The sequence below is a fragment of the Xyrauchen texanus genome, chromosome 35 (genome assembly GCF_025860055.1).
Source record: "Xyrauchen texanus isolate HMW12.3.18 chromosome 35, RBS_HiC_50CHRs, whole genome shotgun sequence".
NCBI classification, from domain to species: Eukaryota; Metazoa; Chordata; class Actinopteri; order Cypriniformes; family Catostomidae; genus Xyrauchen; species Xyrauchen texanus.
The window spans coordinates 29,443,693-29,467,511 of record NC_068310.1 but is presented as its reverse complement, the minus strand read 5'-3'; the positions used below and the strand labels follow the sequence as shown (position 1 = coordinate 29,467,511).

Here is a 23,819-nt window from a genome sequence, read left to right as displayed (position 1 = left end):
AGATATGTAAATTGTGTTGTGTAAATCTAATGTTTATTGTAAATTGGTATATGTCTCGTCACTGTCATGACTGCTATGTTGCTCAGAACTGCACCCAAGGCCTTCACCCTCTGTTGCACTTGTGTACATGGTTGAGTGACAATAAATTGATTTGATTTGAGAAATGCCTATTCTCATGTGTCTACAATGTTCTAGAGCTGAGATATGGCAGGAGCCCCCAGGGGCCCTCAAGCATCTTAAGGAGTAAAAAGGTCTTCAACACACTGCTCCAAGTCAATCAAACCCATCATCATGTCTCTACAATGATCTGGGTCATGTTTCTATGCAGTTGTTAAAGCAAGCACTAATAATAATAATCTGGATGATATTCTAAAAGCACACACATCCAATTGAAATCTGGGCAATGTTTGTGTGCTATCTGGGTGCTTAATAGACAGTTAACTTGACAGTTGGTTTTAGTGGAGTTTTCAGCTGATGAGATAGGGGGACCAGCTTTTCAACCAGGTAAACAAGCTTGACTGGGAGTCTAGCTGAACACTAGCATGGTCAATTAAACCAGCTAAGACCAGCAAATAACACTAGAATCTGTGATTTGGTTCTTTTTCTCATTATGTTCTGGACTCTGACAGGAATAGCAGCAACAGCTGAAGCAGCTAGCTAAACGATCTGTGAGAAAAGGGCTGCTGGTCGATTTAGTTTTTCAACCATCATCCATCTGTCATTGATGCTTATGCATCTAGTCAATATTAGCTGCCATTGTAAGGCCTGTCGCTAATTAGCTGGTCAAACACATAGAGGTCCAGCTCAGTCGGCTCGGCTCAATGGCCCGCCATCAACCACTGCTATCAATAATGAAAGAGGTTGCGTGTATTAGCTGGTCATATTTTACCACGTCCTCTGCTGAGACATCTGATTGCCATTGAGGTGCTGCCCAAGGCAGTGGAGTGGGTTTTAGTGCATCTTCCTTAGCTGTGATGCTTAATTTGTCAATGCTGATGGCTTGTCAATTTGTTTTCATGTGGGAATATGAGCAGCTTTCAATACTAAGTTAAGAATGGTCATTAGCAGAGGTGCTTGTTTAGGCTTAATTGGCAATGATGTTAAAATGGCATGTACATGTGTAATGTTCATCATAAAGTCTTATACAAAAATATGGATCTTCTGTATCTACAGTATGTTCGCTTCAAACAGTAGTGTCATAATTATTTAATATAAATTTGATTCATTACAGAACACTCACACATAAAAGTTGTTATCCATTTGCCTCTGGAAGGGGTAAACTCACATCGTACTGTTTGGCTAATCAGTTTAGCTAGTGACAGCTAACCTACCTTAGCAATGCTCAAGCTTTTACCATATTAAAGACTCTGTAAACTGGTTTGATGGGCACATTTCACAATTTTTTTTTCCTGTGAAGACATATTTCCTATTGAGACAGTTTGGGTAGGGCAAGGTAATGGTTTTTAGTTTTTTTAATGGTTTTTATGATTTTATTTGCTACTTGTTATTGCTAGTCACTGGCAGATAGTATTCATAAACGGTTTGGTATATTTTCCAGTAAGAAAAACACTTTAAATTTTAAGTGCTTCTATGTGCCAAAGGTTTATTTAGTCAAATTTTGAAAAAGACTAGTAGCATATAGGTGTCCTCAAAGCTAACAAAGTTAGCCTCAGTCTCAATTCACTTTCATTTTATGGATACACTAGACAAACTTGCCTGACTTGGAGGATTAAATCACTTTTTTTTTTTTTTTTTTTACTGAACTTTGTTAAACCTTAAAATGGCATATTTACATATTATAAAAGTAACCAATGGGGTTTAACAAAAAAGTGAGGCATTAATATGTTTCGGTCTTATCCTCCAGTGAGCCAAGCGCTCCAGGTGAAGAGATAGGTACTGCTGTCATGCGCAGGCCTCTAGCAGACGGACTAATCCTGGATACCCTGACAGCGGCTATTCACTGCATCCCCTGAGGCTAGTCACAGAACTGAAACCTCAAAGGGCTGTCCTCACAGACTACCTGTCAGAGAGAGATAGAGGCACAGAGAGGGGGAGGAAATGATGAGAGGATGTGAGAGTTGAACGTGTGAAGGCTAAAGAGACAAAAGCAAAAATGAGCAGTGTGGCTAACACTGAGGGGCGAATTGACTTAAACAGCACCGGCTGACTGGCTCTATTTTCTTGCATTTAGCACTTGGAACCCGGTTGTTCCACTTTTGCATCTAGTGTTTCAATGCAAAAAAAAAAAAAAAAAATCCTAAAACCCTGAAGAGAATTAGCATTGTTCAGCCTTACGTAGATTCTTTCTGGAATTTATAATGGGCTTGAGGAATAGCATTTTTTTTTATTTATGACTAAACTAAGCTCTGTGCTTAACAAGCCTCAAACATAATTTTTCGTTGTTGTGTGCTTTTAAAAGATGGTATTTGTAGTATAATCATAATCAGAAAATTGACCATGGTTTTACACCAGTTTAACTATTGTTTTTGTGGTTAAACCATAGTAACCACAACGTTTGTCATGGTTTTACTACAATGGCCATATCTTTACTATGATCTTTCTGGTAAAACCTTAGTAATAATACAGGAAAACCAAAAGAGTACTCTAAATGGTAGTACAAATCATAAGGCTTAATGTTAATTACATCAGGGTACAAAAGCAACAAGGCAGGCTTCAATTCTGGCTTAAAATGTAAATTAATTCCGATTAGTGAGTCCCACCTGCATTAATTGACAGTTCGCAATGCTGTTCATCAGATGATTCGTTATGAACGCCTCCAATGGGAGCTTTCTATTTTCTCTCATGGGGTGCAACTTTTGTGTATCAGAGGCACTGAGGTTTTATTATGCAAGCCTTATTTCTAAATATATAGTCTATAAGCCTCATTGCTAATCTTCATTTGATTTTAACAATCCACACACCAAGTTGATTTTAATGCATGCACCAGTCATCTTGTTCGGTAATTCCGGTTTTGTCGGAAGTCAGTATGCGGGAATGAAGAATGTTTATTGCAATGGAATTTCCTAAAAGGCAACTTAAAATGGCAGCACAGTGAGCTATAAGCCTAAATAGCACAATACAAAGGTCATAAAATGATAAAAGATCAAATCTCACATTTAAGTCAAACAAAAATGACTGCCTGTATATGCGCTTTGCCTGTGCTGGTTCACATTTCCATGTCATGTGCGTGGAGTTAAACTGTAGTTCCACTTGGTGTTTGTAAAGTAGTTCGATGGAAAGGAGGAGGCGAGAACCGGCTTATATTATAATAATAAACTTAAACAAATGACACAAACACACACATGACGGACATGTCCGCAAACGATCTCTCTCTCGTCGCACCACGGTCTGCATCGGCCTTTATCCCTCTCGTAGGCTTAATTAGCCTGATAAGGGACCGGGTGTGTATAATCATGACCCGGACCCGCCCTCCGCCCTGCCACATTCCTCCCTTGTTCTCTCAGGCAGGGGAGCCCCTGGCCTGACGTACTTCCTGTAACAGTGTAGTACCCCCCCCCCCCCCAAAAAAACACTGTACAATTTAAAACGAGAGGGAAAAAAACCTACTCGCCGGTTCTCTGATACACTGTTGCATGGTCCTCGATCACTTCTCCACCCTCTTGGACGGACGACATCCGCTTCTCCCCGGGCGGACCGGAGTCAGACTCACGACCCCCGGCAGTCAGAACGCCCCTCCGCGTACTCGGCGACTCATGGGGACACTCCTCCACCCCTGGCAGCGGCCCTACCGCTCCAGGCAGTCGGGGAGACACTTCCCTCCTCGCGGACGGCGGTCTTCCATCGACCCCTCCGCGTTTCTGGGGGATGGCAGGGCTCTCCTCCGCCCCTGGCAGCGGTTCCATAGCTCCGGGTGGTCGGGGAGTCCAGTCCCCACTCGCCTCGCGGACGGACGTTCACCGCGTCCAGGTGGTCGGTCTACTCCCTCTCCCGGTGGATGGCAGCAGCGCTCCCCTGGGTGGAGGGCAGTGTCGAGTACTCCGCGACGGGTATTCCTCCTCCTTCCCGGGTTTTGGCACCAGTCTAACGTAGTTCGATGGAAAGGAGGAGGCGAGAACCGGCTTGATAATATAAATCAGATTTTAATAATAAACTTAAACAAACGACACAAACACACACATGATAGACATGTCCATAAACGATCTCTCTCTCGTCGTACCACCATCTGTCATCGGCCTTTATCCCTCTCGGAGGCTTAATTAGCCTGATAAGGGACCGGGTATGTATAATCATGATCCGGCCCCGCCCTCCGCCCTGCCACAGTGTTGTTATTGGCTTTTCCTCTCTAAACAATACTGTAACTGAGGGGATGCTACCACATACACACTCAAAAAAATATTTTTGCCTATTTGCAAGATCTATCCATTTCAATTGAATAACAAATTTCCATCTAATTGAATTGCCTAATCTTTAACAAAATAAAATGTATAAATCTTACAAAATGCACATTTTATTAATGACATTTTCTTCAAGACTATTCAGTTAAAATAGATGGAAATTTGTTATTCAATTGAAATGGATAGATCTTAAAAATAGGCTAAAATATTTTTTTGAGTGCATTTTTCTTGATATGGAGCATATATTCGCAGCAGTTCCAATTATTTTTCGCTTTATTTGAGTGTGAGCCTATACCTCGTGCCTCCCTTGACAGATGCCCACAAGTTGAAAACTCCTGTACTTATGCACAAGTCATTCATGAACAGAGATCTGGCAAAAACTTCCCACAAATTCAGCTCGGTTGCATAGCCAAGTTATCTCCCTGGTTAGTGATGTTGTATGTAAAGTCCCAGATGCTCCACTTTGCTTTTGTCCACCACATTACTTTCCTTACGATTTATTCTCAAAATATTACGATAAATGACAATTGCAAATTTAAATTGTTAAATGACTTGGATTTTATTGTTAGCGTTAGTTGAACAATGAGCCAATGAGTTCTCGCTTTGATCCACAATTTAAATAAAAACCGTTTGATCCGTTTATTGTGCGCCTGACGTTTGCTCATATAAAGTTCTGAACCGGTGTCAGTGTTGCACTTAATATAATTATAATTAGACCGGTAGAGTGGTCAATGAAGGAAAGATTCTTCTCATTTTTATACTATGAGATGACCTTTGGGCTAAGCCCTGGATGACACCGAAGTCTAGTGACGCTCGTGCTCCTCAGAAGAGAAAGAGAAGGCAATCAGTAAAATTATTGAAAATAATGAACTAATGATGAAATAATGAGAGACGAAATGATGTCACAGTAGGGTGAACTGCAAAGGAGACAGGAAGAAAGAGAGTATTCACAATAATCAAATGTGGGGTGAAAGTGTAAAGGCATCCTTACTGCAAAATAAGGTGAAGTTCTGATTGACAGAGGCAAAGATTAAAGGAGAATGGTGATGGAGATAGAGGGCAGCACAGCTGCAAGTGATTGGAGGGCAAAGGTGCACAGGAAAAGTGGCATGTCTAAAGAATGATTTAAAGGAAAATTGGTGGGAGAGAGAAAACATTGAAGTGAAATCATATTTCATATGTCAAACTAGAGTTATTTATAGAGTGATGGCCTGCTCATCTGAACTTTCTGTCATTTTCCTCTTTTTTTTATCTCTCTTTCACTCTGTCTAAAGCTGGCAGAATGTAGGGATTTCTGTTAGTGCTTCATATAAAGACTAAACAAACATACCTTCAGATTGTTTGAAGATTTGTAGTTAACAAGAATGAATTGGGTTCAGTACAAGTTAAGAACTATTGATAGCATCTGTGACGCTGAAACTAATTTAGTAAAACCACAGTCAGACTGGTCTCATAGAATCGTGGTACTATACTAAATTACTTAAGTTTTTAGATGCCTTATGATATGGCAGTGCATTTGAACATTTACATTTCATAATCAACAACATTTATTAGCTTGTTCAAGTGCGATTCAGTTGTGTGGTAACTCAACTAATAGTGTTGCACTTGACCAGGGTACAAGTCTAGAAGATCATGCACGTCAACACGTGAGCCAAAGTGTCATAGAAGCCCCCCAAAATGACGTGGTTCCTCCAGCAATTGTGTTTTTCAAAGTTGTGCTTTTGATCTTCATTTAATTTCTTCAGAGCCACACAGCAGCCCTCCACATAGCGAGTAAATCACTTGCTTATGCTACCAAATTGTGTGCTATGCGAATACATTTTAAATTTATTTTATTTGCCACTGGCGAGTAAATATTCCGATTTTACTCACCAGAACTTGAGTTGTGTAGTGGTGAAGAACTTGAGCACCGCAATCCTTTTATTGAAAAAGAAGCTGGCGATTAAGAAGCTGGATTAAACCTTGTCTTTTACAGCGTGTTGTGTCTCATAAGCACAAATTTGAGCGGAAATTGACCTTATCTGGCTGTAGACGGATGAGGGAAAAACAAGCGTGAAACATCTCTCTCGTTAAAGTGTAATAAATGAGTAAATACATAAATATTTAAAAGGCAGAATCATGGGGGCCTGGGTAGCTCAGCAAGTAAAGACGCCGACTACCATACCTTGAGTCACAAGTTCGAATCCAGGGCGTGTGCTGAGTAAATCAGGCAGGCTTCCTAAGCAACCAATTGGCCCGGTTGCTAGGGTGGGTAGAGTCACATTGGGTTAACCTCTTCATGGTCGTTATAATGTGGTTCGCTCTCGGTGGGGCGCGTGGTGAGTTGTGCGTGGATGCCGTGGAGAATAGCGTGAGCCTCCACATGTGCTATGTCTCCGTGGTAACGCACTCAACAAGCCACATGATAAGATGCATGGACTGATGGTCTCAGACACGGAGGCAACTGAGATTCGTCCTCCACCACCCGGATTGAGGCAAGTCACTAGAGCTAGAGCACATTGGGTATTGGGCAGGCCAAATTGGGGAGAAAAAAAATGGCACAATAATACATTGTGAAATATTTTAATTTCAGAAAGCACTGTAAATAATAAAGCTACACTATGTATATACACTCACCTAAAGGATTATTAGGAACACCTGTTCAATTTCTCATTAATGCAATTATCTAATCAACCAATCACATGGCAGTTGCTTCAATGCATTTAGGGGTGTGTTCCTGGTCAAGACAATCTCCTGAACTCCAAACTGAATGTCAGAATGGGAAAGAAAGGTGATTTAAGCAATTTTGAGTGTGGCATGGTTGTTGGTGCCAGACGGGCCGGTCTGAGTATTTCACAATCTGCTCAGTTACTGGGATTTTCACGCACAACCATTTCTAGGGTTTACAAAGAATGGTGTGAAAAGGGAAAAACATCCAGTATGCGGCAGTCCTGTGGGCGAAAATGCCTTGTTGATGCTAGAGGTCAGAGGAGAATGGGCCGACTGATTCAAGCTGATAGAAGAGCAACTTTGCCTGAAATAACCACTCGTTACAACCGAGGTATGCAGCAAAGCATTTGTGAAGCCACAACACGCACAACCTTGAGGCGGATGGGCTACAACAGCAGAAGACCCCACTGGGTACCACTCATCTCCACTACAAATAGGAAAAAGAGGCTACAATTTAAGAGCTCACCAAAATTGGACAGTTGAAGACTGGAAAAATGTTGCCTGGTCTGATGAGTCTCGATTTCTGTCGATTTCTGTTGATTCAGATGGTAGAGTCAGAATTTGGCATAAACAGAATGAGAACATGGATCCATCATGACTTGTTACCACTGTGCAGGCTGGTGGTGGTGGTGTAATGGTGTGGTGGATGTTTTCTTGGCACACTTTAGGCCCCTTAGTGCCAATTGGGCATCGTTTAAATGCCACGGCCTACCTGAGCATTGTTTCTGACCATGTCCATCCCTTTATGGCCACCATGTACCCATCCTCTGATGGCTACTTCCAGCAGGATAATGCACCATGTCACAAAGCTCGAATCATTTCAAATTGGTTTCTTGAACATGACAATGAGTTCACTGTACTAAAATAGCCCCCACAGTCACCAGATCTCAACCCAATAGAGCATCTTTGGGATGTGGTGGAACGGGAGCTTCGTGCCCTGGATGTGCATCCCACAAATCTCCATCAACTGCAAGATGCTATCCTATCAATATGGGCCAGCATTTCTAAAGAATGCTTTCAGCTCCTTGTTGAATCAATGCCACGTAGAATTAAGGCAGTTCTGAAGGCGAAAGGGGGTCAAACACAGTAATAGTATGGTGTTCCTAATAATCCTTTAGGTGCGTGTATATGTATATGTATATATTTTTTTATTTAATTCATTCATTCAAAATTTCATTAATGATCAAGTACACCAACAATTTGTTTTCCAAACCATGTTTTTGTCCTACCCTGATTCACTACGGTAAGCCAATGATTTATATTTTAGAGCTGTCGGGACGGATTTGGAGGGAAATTGCATACTTCCATCGTCCGTGAGTGTTTACATCATGTCCATAAATGAAGAAAATATGTTCCAGCTAGTTACTAGTTACAGCATGTATATGTGCGGTGATAGATGTGGTAGTAGATTGAAGCTGAAAGCTTGTAGCCACAACAATTTAGCAACATTAACCATGGATCGTTCCGAAAGGCAACCCTCTGGGGAATAATCCGAAGAACAGAACTGAGAAGAGTCTGCAAGCAAAAAGGGAAAGTGACAGAGCCCGTAATTAAAGGAATTTTCCGGGTTCAATACAAGTTAGGCTCAATCAACAGCATCTGTGGCATAATATTGATTACCACAAAAATGTATTTAGACTTGTCCCTCCTTTTCTTAAAAAAAACAATTAAAATCGAGGTTACAGTGAGGCACTTACAATAGAAGTGAATGGGGCCAATAAAAGTGACTGTTGCCCATTTTTGGAGGGTTTAAAGTCAGAAAGCTTATAATTTTATAAAAGCACTTACATTAATTCTTCTGTTAAAACTCATGTATTATTTGAGCTGTAATGTTGTTTTAGGGTTTATTGACATTATATTGTCATGGAAATGAATTTGTAAAATTGCCTATAACTTTACACAGAAAAGGTTTGTAAGTGATTTTATCACACTATAATCATGTTTAAACGCATATTGTTTACATCTTGTGGCTATATTTTAGGATTATAGTTGTTTTTCATGGTGAGGAAAGCACACCAGATAAGCAGGTAAGAATTTTAATTTTCTGAAAGGGCAAATTGTTTCTGAAACATTAACTCTAATGCTTTTTCTGAATGTTTGATGTGATACAGTGTGTATATATTTAAGTGTACGCATTGAATTAGGGATGATGCAATTATATGGTTTTACGATTAACCACGATTAAAAATAGCATGGTTAATTTAACCGCAAGAATTTAGAATCCTCTGTTACAAACCATGAAATGCTTTAGTTAGATGTGGCAAAATATTATATATAATGTATAAATATATAATATAAAACAGATTTTTTTTTTTGAGAACTCTTGTGCCTGTCTGGGTACTGGAGCTGTTGCTATGGTTACGGACGGTGGCCACGTGGTGCTTTAATGGCCATGTTTCACGAAGTGTATGTGAACTTTCAATTCACAGAAAATTGGGGCTTAAACAAACAAATTCCAAAAAATAAAACTAGATCTACCAGACTTATATCCATCAAAAAAGCAACTTAAATCGGCTGTTTGGTAGCATTTAAATGACTGAATTAAAGCTGAAGTCATGATCGGACTTTAAATTACCTGCGCTCAATGTTCTCGTTACTATGCATAGTCCACAGGTTTATTTGTAAGTTGGGGTGTCTGACAGAACAATTAATTGCTTGAGTAAACTGATGAGAAGAAATAAACTTTTAATGCCGTGAACTATGTTGCACACCCACAATTATCTCATGTATGCACTTTGAAGTACTCTGTTTACACTTAAGCACATCACTGAGCTTGGGCTGCACATAAATTGTGTTGTGTGCTAGATTGGAGCATCTTTACCTCCTATATTTTGAATGTGTATTTATTAGTTTTCTTATTATAGGGCTTCCCTTAGTGTCCACATATCCCCCAGAAATACGTCCACTTAGACATTTAGACAATTGTTATATGATATGCATTTTTTGCATCAGTGTTGTTGCATAATAAGAAAATGTGCAAATGATTGTAAAACCTGTTAAACGTGATTGGTTTTTTTTCAGACAGTAATCTAACCATCAAAAACTCACATCGTGGCATCCCTATATTGAATATAATTTTTTTTATTGATCTCTGCATTAATTTGAACTGTTATTATGTGCTGTGTAATCAGGAGCAAAAATTTCATCAAGATGTTGGGGGGGGACAATAAACATAACAATCTCAAGAGCAAATTTTGAAGGGGACACCAAGGTTTTTTTTGTTGTTGCTCCGTTTGCATTTGTATTATTTTATTTCTTAAACAATTATTTTAAGAATATATCATTATATTATTTACAATACACATAGTTTAATGATATCTTAGGGGGGGGGGCAACCATCAGATGGGGGGGGGTCCTAACTCCCCCGACGCCCCCGTGATTTCCACCTATGTGTGTAATGTGTTGTGATGAAACATAACACTTCCCAATCCCAACATTTTTTATCCGCAAGTAAATTTCAGTTTAAGCTTCCACCGCTAGAGGGCCAAAGGTTAATAGGCCAATAAAACAAACAGGCTTGTGTTGCATCTATGCTTTTTTTTTATATATATAATTATGAATTCTATTTTCATTAGGTTCCAACCTAATAAATGTAATTTCATGACATCATATAAATTCATAGACTGTGAAATTTGTACATTTTTACACAAGCTACAATGTGATTAAAAGGATCAATAGCAAAATATGAAAATTAAATGTACAATCTTGCATACTATATTGTGTGAAATCAAGATTATTGCATACTGTGGCAACTCAAAAACAAACACTAAGACAATGTTAAGCTTCATTTAATGAACCAAACAGCTTTCAGTAGTGTTTTATATAATGATGGTATAAAGTGACTTTCTAGTACCAAATTAGCAATTAGCATGATTACTCAAGGATAAGGTGTTGGAGTGATGGCTGTTGGAAATGGGGCCTGTCTAGATTTTATCAAATATTAATTTTTCAAATTGTGATGATGCTGTTTTTTACATCAGTAATGTCCTGACTATATTTTGTTTTCAGTTGAATGCCACTTTGGTGAATTAAATTACAAAATTCCTTCCGAAACAGCAAAATCTGTACATTATTCCAAACTTTTGGTCACCAGTGTATAATATATATACAGTGCATTCAGAAAGTATTCATACCCTTTCATTTTTTTCACATTTTGTTATGTTGCAGCCTTAGGCTAAAGTGCTTTAATATTTTTTTTTCTTCACATCAATCTACACTCCATACACCACAATGACAAAGCAAAACCAGATTTTTGAAAACTTTGCAAATTTATTAAAAAAGAAAATACTGAAATATGACATTGACATCAGTATTCAGACCCTTTACTCGGTACTAAATTGAAGCACCTTTGGGAGCATTTACAGCCTCAAGTCTTTTTTGGTATGATGCAACAAGTTTTACACACCTGGATTTGGGGATTTTCCGCCATTCTTCTCTGCAGATCCTTTCAAGCTCTGTAAGGTTGGATGGGGACCGCCGGTGGACAGCCATTTTTAGGTCTCTCCAGAGATGTTCGTTTGGGTTCAAGTTCAGGCTCTGGCTGGGCCACTCAAGGACATTCACAGAGTTGTACTTAAGCTACTCTTGCATTGTCTTGTCTGTGTGCTTAGGGTCATTGTCCTGTTGGAAGGTGAAACTATGGCCCAGTCTGAGGCTCTGAGTACTTTGGACCAGGTTTTTTAATAAGGATATCTCTATATTTTCCTGCATTCAGATTTGCTTCAACCCTGACCAGTCCTCCAGTACCTGCTGCTGAAAAATACCCCCACAGCATGATGCTACCACCGCCATGCTTCACCATTGGGATGGTATTGCGCAGAAGATGAGCTGTGCCTGGATTCCTTCAGACATCAAGATGGCGCCGAGTATGGCTGCTGCGTTGCGAGCTCCGTTACAACACTGCGGTTTATTGTTTGTTTTGTTTACAGTTCTTTGTTTTTTTGTCTTGGATGTTGTCTGCCTTATTGTTTACGACAGACAAACGCTTTTGGACATTGGTTCTACAATTACACATCGAAAACCGGACTTCAAATTCCTTAATGCCGACCCGCTGTTTACAAACACGCCAGCGGAGCCTTTTGTCTGGGCTGCCCAGCCGCGGAAACGCAGAAGGAAAAGAGGAAAACGAGCCGGCGTTCTCATCAGAGTAAGACGTCGTGCAAATCGACCCCCGCTACCCAGTATACAACTGGCAAATGTTCAGTCTCTGGACAACAAGCTCTGTGAGCTGAGAGCGCGGATCTCTTTCCAACGAGAGACGAGAGATTGCTGTGTTATCTGCCTTACAGAAACCTGGCTGGCTGCGGAGAGTCCAGACTCGGCCCTCCGTGCACCGAGCGGACAGAGCGAAAGACCTCTCCGGTAAAAGCAGAGGTGGTGGTGTATGTTTTATGATCAACAAATCATGGTGTGATCAGAGGAACGTACATTTAATCAAGTCTTTCTGCTCTCCTGATCTGGAATTTCTCATGCTTCTGTGTGGACCATTCTGGCTGCCGAGGGAATTGACAGCGGTCATCATCACAGCTGTGTACATCCCCCCACAAGCCGACACAGACCGGGCACTCAGGGAACTGTATGGGAGTATAAGTGAGCAGGAAACCGCGCACCCTGAGGCTGCGTTCATTGCTGCCGGGGACTTTAACAAAGCCAACTTCAAAACAATCGCTCGAAAATACCACCAACAAATAAAGTTCAACACACGAGGGGACCGGGTTTTAGATCATTGTTACTCTCCTTTCCGGGAAGGCTACAAATCCCTCCCCCGCCCCCCATTTGGCAAATCGTACCATTCTTCCGTTCTACTTCTACCTGCTTACAGGCAGAAACTATAACGGGAAGCACCCACCCTCAGAACGATCCAGTGCTGGTCGGACCAATCAGACTCTGTGCTACAAACTGTTTTGATCACGTGGACTGGGAGATGTTCCGGTCCGCCTCTGATGACGACATCGAGGTTTACACTGACAGCGTAACGTGTTTCATCAGGAAGTGCGTAGAGGACGTTGTTCCGACCAAAACTATACGGATATACCCCAACCAGAAACCACGGGTTAACAGCGATGTTCGCGCGGCACTCACTGCGCGGACCTCCGCTTTTAATTCTCCTAACACGGAGGAGCGTAAACAAGCCAGTTATGCCCTCCGTAACACTATCAGTACAGCCAAACGCCAGTACAGGCACAAGCTTGAAGGTCAGTTCAACACCACAGACTCTAGAAGTATGTGGCAGGGAATTAACACAATCACGGACTACAAACGGAATAAAGTTTCCGCCATGAACACCGTAACTGCATCTTACGTAAGCTGCATCTCTCCCGGACGAACTTAATACATTTTATGCTCGTTTTGAGGACAATAACACCGCCCTCGCGGAGAGAGTATTCACGGCTGACGCTACAGATGTTGGTTCACTCTCCGTCTCTGTTGTGGATGTAACCCGATCCTTCCGACGGGTGAACATCCGTAAAGCCGCGGGTCCAGACGGCATTCCGGGCCGCGTCATCACAGCGTGCGCGAATCAACTGGCTGGTGTTTTTACGGACATTTTCAATCTGTCCCTCTCCCTGTCTGTAGTCCCCACATGCTTCAAAACATCAACCATTGTGCCTGTTCGAAGCAAGCTATAATCATTTGCTTAAATGACTGGCGTCCTGTTGCTCTGACCCCCATCATCAGCAAATGCTTCGAGAGGTTAATCAGAGATTACATCTGCTCTGTTCTGCCCCCCTCTTTGGACCATTGCAGTTTGCCTACCGCAACAACCGCTCCACTGATGATGCCATTGCATCTACAATACACACTGCTCTCTCCCATCTGGAAAAAAGGAACACATATGTGAGAATGCTGTTTGTAGACTACAGCTCAGCATTCAACACCATAGTGGCCTCCAAGCTTGATGAGAAACTCCGGGCTCTGGGCTTAAACAGCTCGCTGTGCAGCTGGATCCTGGATTTCCTGTCAGGCAGACGTCAGGTGGTTAGAATGGGCAGCAACACCTCCTCATCACTGACCCTCAACACTGGAGCCCTGCAGGGCTGTGTTCTCAGCCCACTCCTGTACTCCCTGTACACACATGACTGTGTGGCAACACATAGCTCCAATACCATCATTAAGCTCTGACACGCTGGTGTCTGGAGCACAACCTCTCGCTCAACGTCAGTAAAACCAAGGAGCTTGTTGTGGACTTCAGGAAGAAAGACGGAGAACACAGCCCCATCACCATCAATGGAGCACCGGTGGAGAGAGTCAGCAGCTTCAAGTTCCTCGGTGTCCACATTACTGAGGAACTCACATGGTCCGTCCACACTGAGGCCGTTGTGAAGAAAGCTCACCAGCGCCTCTTCTTCCTGAGACAGCTGAGGAAGTTTGGCATGAACCACCACATCCTCATACGGTTCTACACAAGCACTGTAGAGAGCATCCTGACTGGCTGCATCACCGCCTGGTACGGCAATAGCACCGCGCACAACTGCAAAGCCCTGCAAAGGGTGGTGCGAACTGCCAGGAACATCATCGGAGGTGAGCTTCCCTCCCTCCAGGACATATACACTAGGCGGTGTGTGAAAAAAGCTCGGAGGATCATCAGAGACTCTAGCCACCCGAGTCATGGTCTGTTCTCACTGCTACCATCAGGCAGGCGGTATCGCAGCATCAGGACCCGCACCAGCCGACTACATGATAGCTTTTTCCCCAAGCAATCAGACTTTTGAACACTTGATCTATCAGGATCAATAATTAGCACTGCACTTTATTAATCTATAATCTCACACTGGACTGTCAACATATTCTCCTCAATATACTACTTCATATACATACATATATATATATATATATATATATATATATATATATATATTTCATATACTCCTTACTTATTGTATTGTATATTGTGTATTCTATATTGTGTGTATTGTATATAATTATCGTGTTGTGTAAGTATGTGTACATCTGATATGTAAATTGTGTTGTGTAAGTATGTTGTTTATTGTAATTGGTATATGTCTCGTCACTGTCATGACTGCTATGTTGCTCGGAACTGCACACAAGAATTTCACCTACTGTTGCACTTGTGTACATGGTAGTGTGACAATAAAGTGATTTGATTTTTGATTTGATTTTGATTTGGACATGATGCTTGGAATTGAGGCCAAACAGTTTGTTTCATTAGACCAGAGAATCCTGTTTCTCACAGTCTGAGAGTCCTTTAGGTGCTTTTTTGCAAATTCCAAACAGGCTTTCATGTGTCTTGTACTGAGGAGAGGCTTCCATCAGAACACTCTGCCATAAAGCTCAGATTGGTTAAGTATTGCAGTGATGGTTGTCCTTCTGCAAGTTTCTCCCATCTCCACACATGATCTCTGGAGATCAACCAGAGTGACCATCGAGTTCTTGATCACCTCTCTTACCAAGGCCCTTCTTCCCTGATTGTTCAGTTTGACCTGGCGGCCAGCTCTAGGAAGAGCCAGATTGTTCCAAACTTCTTCCATTTAAGAATAATGGAGGCTACTGTACTCTTGGGAAACTTCAATGCAGCCTAATGTTTTTGTAGCCTTACCCAGTTCTGTGCCTTGACACAATCCTGTCTCTGAGCTCTGCTGGCAGTTCCTTTGACCTCATGGCTGGGTTTTTGCTCTGATATGCATTTTCAGCTGTTGGACCTTATATAGACAGCTGTGTGCATTTCCAATTTATGTCCAATCAAATGAATTTGCCACAGGTGGGCTCCAATAAAAGTGTAGAAACAAATCAATGATGACCCATAAAAACAGAATGCACTTGAGCTAAATTTGAAGTGTCATAGCAAAGGGTATACATATGTCAATATGATATTTAATTTTTTTATTTTTATTACATTTGCAGAGTTATCAAAATCTGTTTTTGCTTTGCCATTATGGGGTATGGAGTGTAGATTGATGTCGAAAAAAATATTTAAATTATTTTAGCATAAGGCTGCAGCATCACAAAATGGGAAAAAAATGAAGGGGTATGAATACTAACTTAATGCAATGTACATGCATATTATATATGATTTTAAGTTTCATGCACTAACTTTTCTGAAGCCATACAATCAGATTGTGTGATGAAAAAATCTAAATTTAAGTTGTCAGTTTCTCTCAAATCAAACCAAATAATTAAAAACTTATGGAAATAGTGCACAAATCAGATATGGCTACACAAATAACATTGACCCTCATTGGTTCTTGTATCATGATGTTTGGCCACAATGTATGCAAAAAACTATGAGGTTTGATGTTTTTGACATGTCACTATATTTGATTTGTAGACAGGAATTATGTCAGTAAGACATAATAAATTAATCTGCCTAGAACAAGAGACTCAATGCTAAAACGTAGTTGAAATAACATTTACATGTACATATTTATGTACATAAGAATGAATAAAAATGCTTTAAGCAATAAAGTATGAGTCAGAGCAACGTTTTGAATATAGTTCCAGGTGTTTTTTGTCATAACTGCCACTATATGTGCTATATATAAACATAACATACAAGCTACACGTTTATGGATTTAAACCTTTAAACCATAATGTTACAGATGATGCTGATAAAGCTTAACTAATTTTGAACCTGGAACATTCCTTTAATGCACAGATATTAGTGTCTGCATCATCTCACTATGGTTATGTCACCATTCAGAATGTCAACACTGTCTACACTTGCTTTCTGTCAGAACTACTAAGCGTCAGCAAGCCGTGAAGGAATTTTTACTAGTTTTGCGTACCTCCCTAGGTTCCCCCTGTCTCATTAGGCTTGTGATTCATTCCAGTGGCACTGAACTAAATGTGTCAGTACACTCAACTGTACCGGCGGTCTGTTGTGAGTACTCTTCACTTTTCTTCTCAACAAGGGCAGGAAATGTGGTAAACAAATGCAGAGCACTTCTATTGGCCTCAGTGGCCCCTCACGCTCCCACACCATCTGGGTTGTGGTGTAGAGGCAGCAGTGCTGTTTTATAGTGTGGTAAGTTCCATAGTGTGGCAAGTGCTTATGGATCCATTAGTATTCGTCCTGATATATATAGTTCATGTCCATATATTGTTCATGTAAATGCCTTTTGCATTCATACGAGAGCTTATCCGCATTCACTGTCGTTTGTACACAGGGTGTGAATTCCGGGGGGGGGGAGAGCCCGACCACCACCACTGATTCTCAAAGGACAATCGCTAATTAAAACACCTCACATTCTATATTTAATTCATAAGTGCCTGCCCCACATACCCCTCCGGGCCTTCTCCCAGCACACCCTTAAATAAACTACCATGGTCACCATAGTTTCCGCCAAACTAACATAGTGTAGATCCGTTATTCTTTCCTTTCAACAAAAGTACTGTGGTGTTATCCATGGTACAGTGATGATATTAGTTCCCATATAAGTTATTTTAAGTTTATGATACAGTATAGATAATCATTTCAGATTTTGTGGGTGTATCGCTGTATCGCTGCTACATGGTTATAATTTTTCTCTTTGATTTCTTCTTTTCAGCATCAAGACTATTTACATCTCAGAGGCTATTATCTAAAAGTACACTAAATACTAATCTTAAAACAGATAACGGAATGTTCTCAAAACATTAGTTAATGTTCTGTAAAGGTTACAAAAGGCAAGTTACAAACAAATGTTCTTGCTTCAACGCTAATAGAACATTGTGGAGAGGAGGGGGGCGGGGCCGGGCTGGAATGTCGCACGCCCGGTCCCCAATCGGCCTGATGGGGCGCGCGAGGGATAAAGGCGGCCGGTGACAACGGTTCTCGAAAGGGAGAATTACGGGCATGTCCGTCATGTGTGTGTTTATGTTTGTGTGTTTTGGTTTAAGTTTTTATTAAATTATTATTTATATTGACAAGCTGGTTCACGCCTCCTCCTTGCCCATCTTAACCCCCTTACAAACATTCTTTCAACATTATCTGTGATGTTTTGTGTTGAAAGAATGTTGGCACAATGAGAAAATGCAATGTTCCAATAATGCTGTTCAGAATGTTCCTATAATCAAACAACATTCCTGGGAGAGCATTTATAGAAAGGCATCTTTACCTGTTAATCCTGCTTTTTGCCTGCTTAAAAAGTTGTGTAAAGATGCAATGCAGCATACATGCCAGTCTAAATTAAGCCTACTCTAACCCTACTCAGAACAGCCTTACACTTTGTTTTTTTGTTCGTGATAGTTTATATTTCATAATTACGTTTCATATTTAAGGTATAATTTCATATTTACATTCATTTCATATTTCTATATTTAAAATTCTATATGTTAAACATGAATCTTATATTATGTGCAATTGTAATTTCTGTGTAAATGCACTTATGCCTGCTCTGAGCAGCATTAAAAGGTCTGTGTAAATGCATCTAAATGCCAGTTTAAATGCAGCTTCTGTGCCACCTAGGCAGTGTAAATATGACTTTAGAAAATGTAATGCTTAAATAACATTTACCATACTGTTCCTATAACTAAGCAAAGTTCCTGGGAGAATGTTGATAGAGCATTTGCACATTCAGAAAATGTAGTTGTAATGTAGGTGAAGAGACGATGATTTGTGATGAACCCAAGTACAGTTTTATTTACAAATGTGATATCAAGAAACCTTTTGGTTACTGTTGTAACCTCCATTCCCTGATTTTGTTGATGTATTGACACTAGGGGTCGCTCTTGGGAGCCCCAAACCAATGGGAATTTGCAAATGGAATTTGCATGCTACTCCCCCAGACAAACGGGTATAAACCACTGGTCGCAACCACTCGTTCAGGTTTTGTGCTGAGGAGTCGAGACAGGGTCCCGGACATTTCAGCTTGTAGTACAGCATTGTGGCAGGAGGGACACAACGTCTTGTTCCCTCCATTAGGGAATGGAGGTTACAACAGTAACCAAGGTGTTCCCCTTCTGTCACTCACTTGACGTTGTGTCTATGTAGTGACACTAGGGGTGCCTTTACGAAATGCCACAACTAGCTGAACTGTGTTACGTGGACTGCCGATACAGGTGCAAGCAAGCTGCTGCATGCATAACAGCAGGTGCACCGGTCTGCACGTAGCCTCTCCGAACGCCCCCAAAAAACATTGTATAGTTCCCCACATACCTGAGGGTGTAGGGGGAGAGACATTTCTAGTGTGGGAGCAGGCCACGCCAGACGCAAATGTAAGAGGCAATGGGAGAAGTTCTACAGACACGGTGACCGGGGGAAAAGAAAATGGGTCTACCGATAGGAAGATCGTACTATAGAAAATACATCACAGGGGGTTACCGCAGGTGAACAGAGCCGGTGGAACACCTACCCCAGTACAGGGCATGCTAGCACATGTACTGGGCCTGGATACGAATTCCTCCGCCGAATTCATCAGCCACAGGGCTAGGGAGGAAGGACATCTAGGGTCCACGTACTTGTAAACTTGTGTGGGAGAAGAAAGTGCACGTCTTCACCTCACGGAGGCAAAGGCACTGTACACAAGTGGTACACCTGGCCATCTGTCCCGCAAACTTATCTGCTCACACCTGACAACACTTGGGACAAAACTGACTTGATTACAACATCTCACGAAGGTATTAGCCCAGCCCACTGCCCTGAAGATATCTACTAGAGAGGTGCCACACTCCCCGTAGAGTTTGCTCGTATTCCCACAGGGGCGGGCACAGCCTGGGCCTGGTATGCCAATGCGAAGGCATCCACGATCCAGTGGGCAAGCCTCTGTTTGAAGACAGCATTCCCTTTCCGATGTCTGCAAAAGCAGACAAAGAGCTGCTCAGAGCATCTAAAGCTCTGTGTTTGGTCCAAGTAGATGTGCAAAACATGCACTGGACACAGCAATGATAAGGCTGGTTCTGCTTCCTCTGGGGTCTGCGCTTGCAGGCTCCCCCCCTGATCCCTAAAATGGGTTGTGGGAACCTTGGGCACATAGCCCGGTCGGGGTCTCAAGACCATGTGAGAGTCCTCCGGACCGAACTCCAGGCAGGTGTTGCTGACAGAGAACGCCTGCAGGTCCCCAACCCTCTTGATGGATGTGTGCGCAGTCAGGAGGGCAGCCCTCAATGAGACCGCCTTCAGCTCAACTGAAGGCGGTCTCAAACAGGGCTCAACTGACTCTAGGGGCTCAAACAGGGCTCTCCGAAAGCCCAAAAGGACCACAGAGAGATCCCATGAGGGGAAGAGGTGCGGCCTAGGAGGGCTCAGCCTCCTGGTGCTTCTCTAGGAACTTGAGTCAAGGTGTGCCACTATGGCGGCCACATACACCTTCAAGGTGGAGGGGGACATCCGCCCCTAAAGCCTCTCCTGCAGGAAGGAAAGCACTGACCCTCCTGCGCATCTCTGGGGTCCTCTCCTTGGGAAGAACACCAATTCGCAACTTCCAGGCATATAGTTGCCTCGTACCACCGCTGGTGGCAGACAGCTTAGGTCTTCCATGTCCCATCTAAGGGCCAGACATGGAGGTTCACAGCTATTTAATTTATTAATCGCAACAGCCTCAAAACGTCTATACTGAGCCTGAATGCATCCGTTTATGTAGTCTGCTCCTTATTGATGCTCTTATAGATAAATACAAATTTTTACAGAAGAGTGAAAAAAAAAAGTTCAGTCTAGTCTTGATCGACCAATGTCCAATTTAATTTGAATGACAATGAAAAAGCATTACATCAAAAGTAATAAACCTAATTAGGTGAACTGCGATGGATGAAGCTAAAATACAGGAATAAGATTTTCATCAACTTATTTCATCAGCTGAATGTCTCCATTGTTCTGGTTTAAGCCTTCCTTGCATGTTTACTGCAGTTTTATAAAGCTAACTTGTGTGGATTATTCAGTGTTAATATTCTTCAGTGTTAAAAAAGGACATTTAGTTGTAATTGAGAGGTAGTTGTTTGTTTATCATACAAATACAATGATGGTATACTTTTACAACGTTTACAAATGATGGAGGGCACGCATATGGTTCTCATTGTATTTACTATCAGAATCATATCTAAACTGAGCTCATACTGTTGGATGGTCTTGTTTTCATTTGACAGACTTCTCTCACAAGCATTTTGCCTGTGACAGATTCCCTGATAAAGGTGAAATGATGAAAATGTGATGTCAACCAGAGGTTTTGTATGATAACTAGCCCTAAAGTCTTATTCACGCCTGACACATGAAAATGCATTGTGAAGATATGCAACACAGGTGTTGCGTACCATAATACAACACACACTAAGTTTGCATATGTGTAAACATAACATTTTGAGTGAACTATTTCTGTATTGTAATGAATGTTGAAGAAACAAGTGACTTTTTATAAAGACACAAACACACACATTGAAGTCTCCTAAACCTTAAAACCTGTGAAATGACTGATGTCTTGTTTAGTTTGGCTAAAGGCATGGTAAACTAAACATCGCATAGGCCTACTGTATATACATCAGTTCTGTTATTGTTGTTGTTTTTTAAATATATCTTCTATTTTTTCCCCTCATCTCTCTCTCTGTGCTCACTTGAATCCATAGTCCAGGTTGAAGCGTGTCTAGGGTGGTAAGGACTCGCTTTTGGTGCTATTCTTTGAGAATTATTTAAGGCATAAGAGTTACTGTGGGATAAATATTTGATGCATAGTACCTGAGAGTCTATGCTCAAGCCCTGAGCAAATACATCAGAGGCAACCAACACACACACACACACACACACACACACACACACACCCACCTGAAATTAACAAGCTTAAAATTAACAAGCTTAAAATCTCCAAAGGCATTCTTTGAGCAGTTTAATGTGTCTACTACAGACTTGGTATGGTAGCATATATAGAAGGGACAATTTTAGTAGTTATAGAGGTTTTAGTATCTCTTTTCTGTCACACTCAATCTCAAAGCTTTAAAATAGGTCTCATTCATTTCTAATGTAAACTCCAAGTGCCCATTTGTTGTGCATTGTGAAAAAAAAAGTTCTGAGCCACTAGCATCACCAAATGGAACTGCAAAAATAAGGATTGTTTTTAAAAAGATTTCTCGAAGAGTCCCCGTTTTCCATTGGTAGGGCAAGTCCCAAACTCACAGCAATAGTTGAGCCAATGTTGCTGTGTTGGGCTAGTCAGGATGCTAAAAAAAAACTATGTTCTGAATGTTCTGCCACTGTCTGACTGTTTAAATTTTTTGGAGTGAATAAATCTACTGATGGCTTACTTATAGTTGACCTTTTATACTACACCAGTATAGGAGGAAGTATTTTAACATTCAAAAAATTACACTTCGCTTCACACTTAAATGTATACATTTGTGATGTTAAATAGGTTTTAGTGTTGCATGGTTAAAGATTGAAGATTATGAATAGTTGGGTTTCAAAAAAGAAATCTGTTTAATGTTTCCTCAGCAGTCTTTGCTCATTCTAGACTACGCTTTCTTATGAAATATGGGATGCATGACAATTAGTTGAAGTACCAAATCATGAGCTTGTGTTTGAAGACTTGAGATTTTCAGTCTGACCATTAGAGGGAGCCATTGTAACATGGTACAACTTCTATACTTTCTACACGAGTTCACACTTAAAGCAGATATTATGTTGCCATCAAGTGGCAGTTAGCAGAACTGACACTAGACTTGGAGGTCCTGTACTTGAATAACATCCATAATAAATTAACTAGATTTGCATTTCCTGAAGGAAATACCAGTTATTGCTAAATCCTAATGTTTAAGGTACCAGTCAAAATACCAGTGAATTTAGATTTGGCTGTTTCCCTGAATGAATAGTTGTAAAATTACCTGAAAGTTCAGTATTGATGCTAAGTGTGAACAGAGATGATCCAGTTCTTCTGGAGTAACAATTATCATCAAATTGGCCAGATAGTGATATTATTCCATTTAGTCGTTGGGTATAAGAATATTTTAGCCAGCTGGAGAAAATCTTGTGTATGATGCTCCATGACTCAAATCTGAAGTCATATGGTGAGCAGCCAATGTAAATCGACTGCACATGGCCACTACACTGGACCATAAAAAATAAGATGGCGAACAATCGCTCAAAGTGGAGAAAGTGTTTAACGCCACTCACCTCCAACTGACATCGCAGTCTCCATCTTTCCACCCAAGACCAAACCCAAATGTACTCGGTCCGTTTCTTTTGAGACTTGGAACAGAGAAGCAGCAACATCAATGACAGCACTAACGTACATCCATGTTTGTTTGCATCTGTCATGCATTTCCTAGAATGGGGGTATGTGAGTTATTGATTGGAAGTATTCTCAGGCGTTTAGTGTGTGATGCCCAGTTTTTGACCATAGCCATTACATAGTCGGTATGCAGGGGTGGACTGGCCATCGGGAGAACCAGGACATTTTTCCCGAAGGGTCTTCCGCAAAACGGGACCGAATGTATCGTGATAAGCTGAAATGGGCTGCTGCGTTATGTAGAACGGGCCAAAAAATGGCGGCGCGATATGCTGCGACAACGACCCCCTACCCCTACCTAGTCCGCCCCTGTTGGTAAGAATGTGATGCCAGTAGAATCTTTAGATACTGTTCATTTATTGTTCGTTTAGATACAGTTCATTATTTTAGAAGTGGTGTTGTGTAATCCTAAAAGCACTTCTCTTCATCTGAGTGGATAAAGAAATTTGTTGACTGATAAAATAACTAACTACATCACAGACCTTAATGGCGTTTTGATGTCTAAAAATGGAAAAAAGAGACGCTAACTTTGCATGTGTAAATAGCATATGTGGTACATTTACCACTAAAGGTAATCCAACAATTTTACTGCAATTTACAAGGTTTAATGTAC

The 23,819-nt window shown here is 41.2% G+C and overlaps 1 long non-coding RNA gene across 1 annotated transcript in view; it reads right to left on the bottom strand.

The window, feature by feature from the left end:
- Window positions 1-1,190: 1,190 nt before the first annotated feature.
- The window catches only part of LOC127628394 (uncharacterized), a 72,478-nt gene continuing 49,849 nt past the window's right edge, over window positions 1,191-23,819 (bottom strand). The window contains exon 3 of the long non-coding RNA XR_007968654.1: window positions 1,191-2,020. This is a non-coding gene — a long non-coding RNA (uncharacterized LOC127628394). The remainder of the gene's footprint in view (window positions 2,021-23,819) is intronic.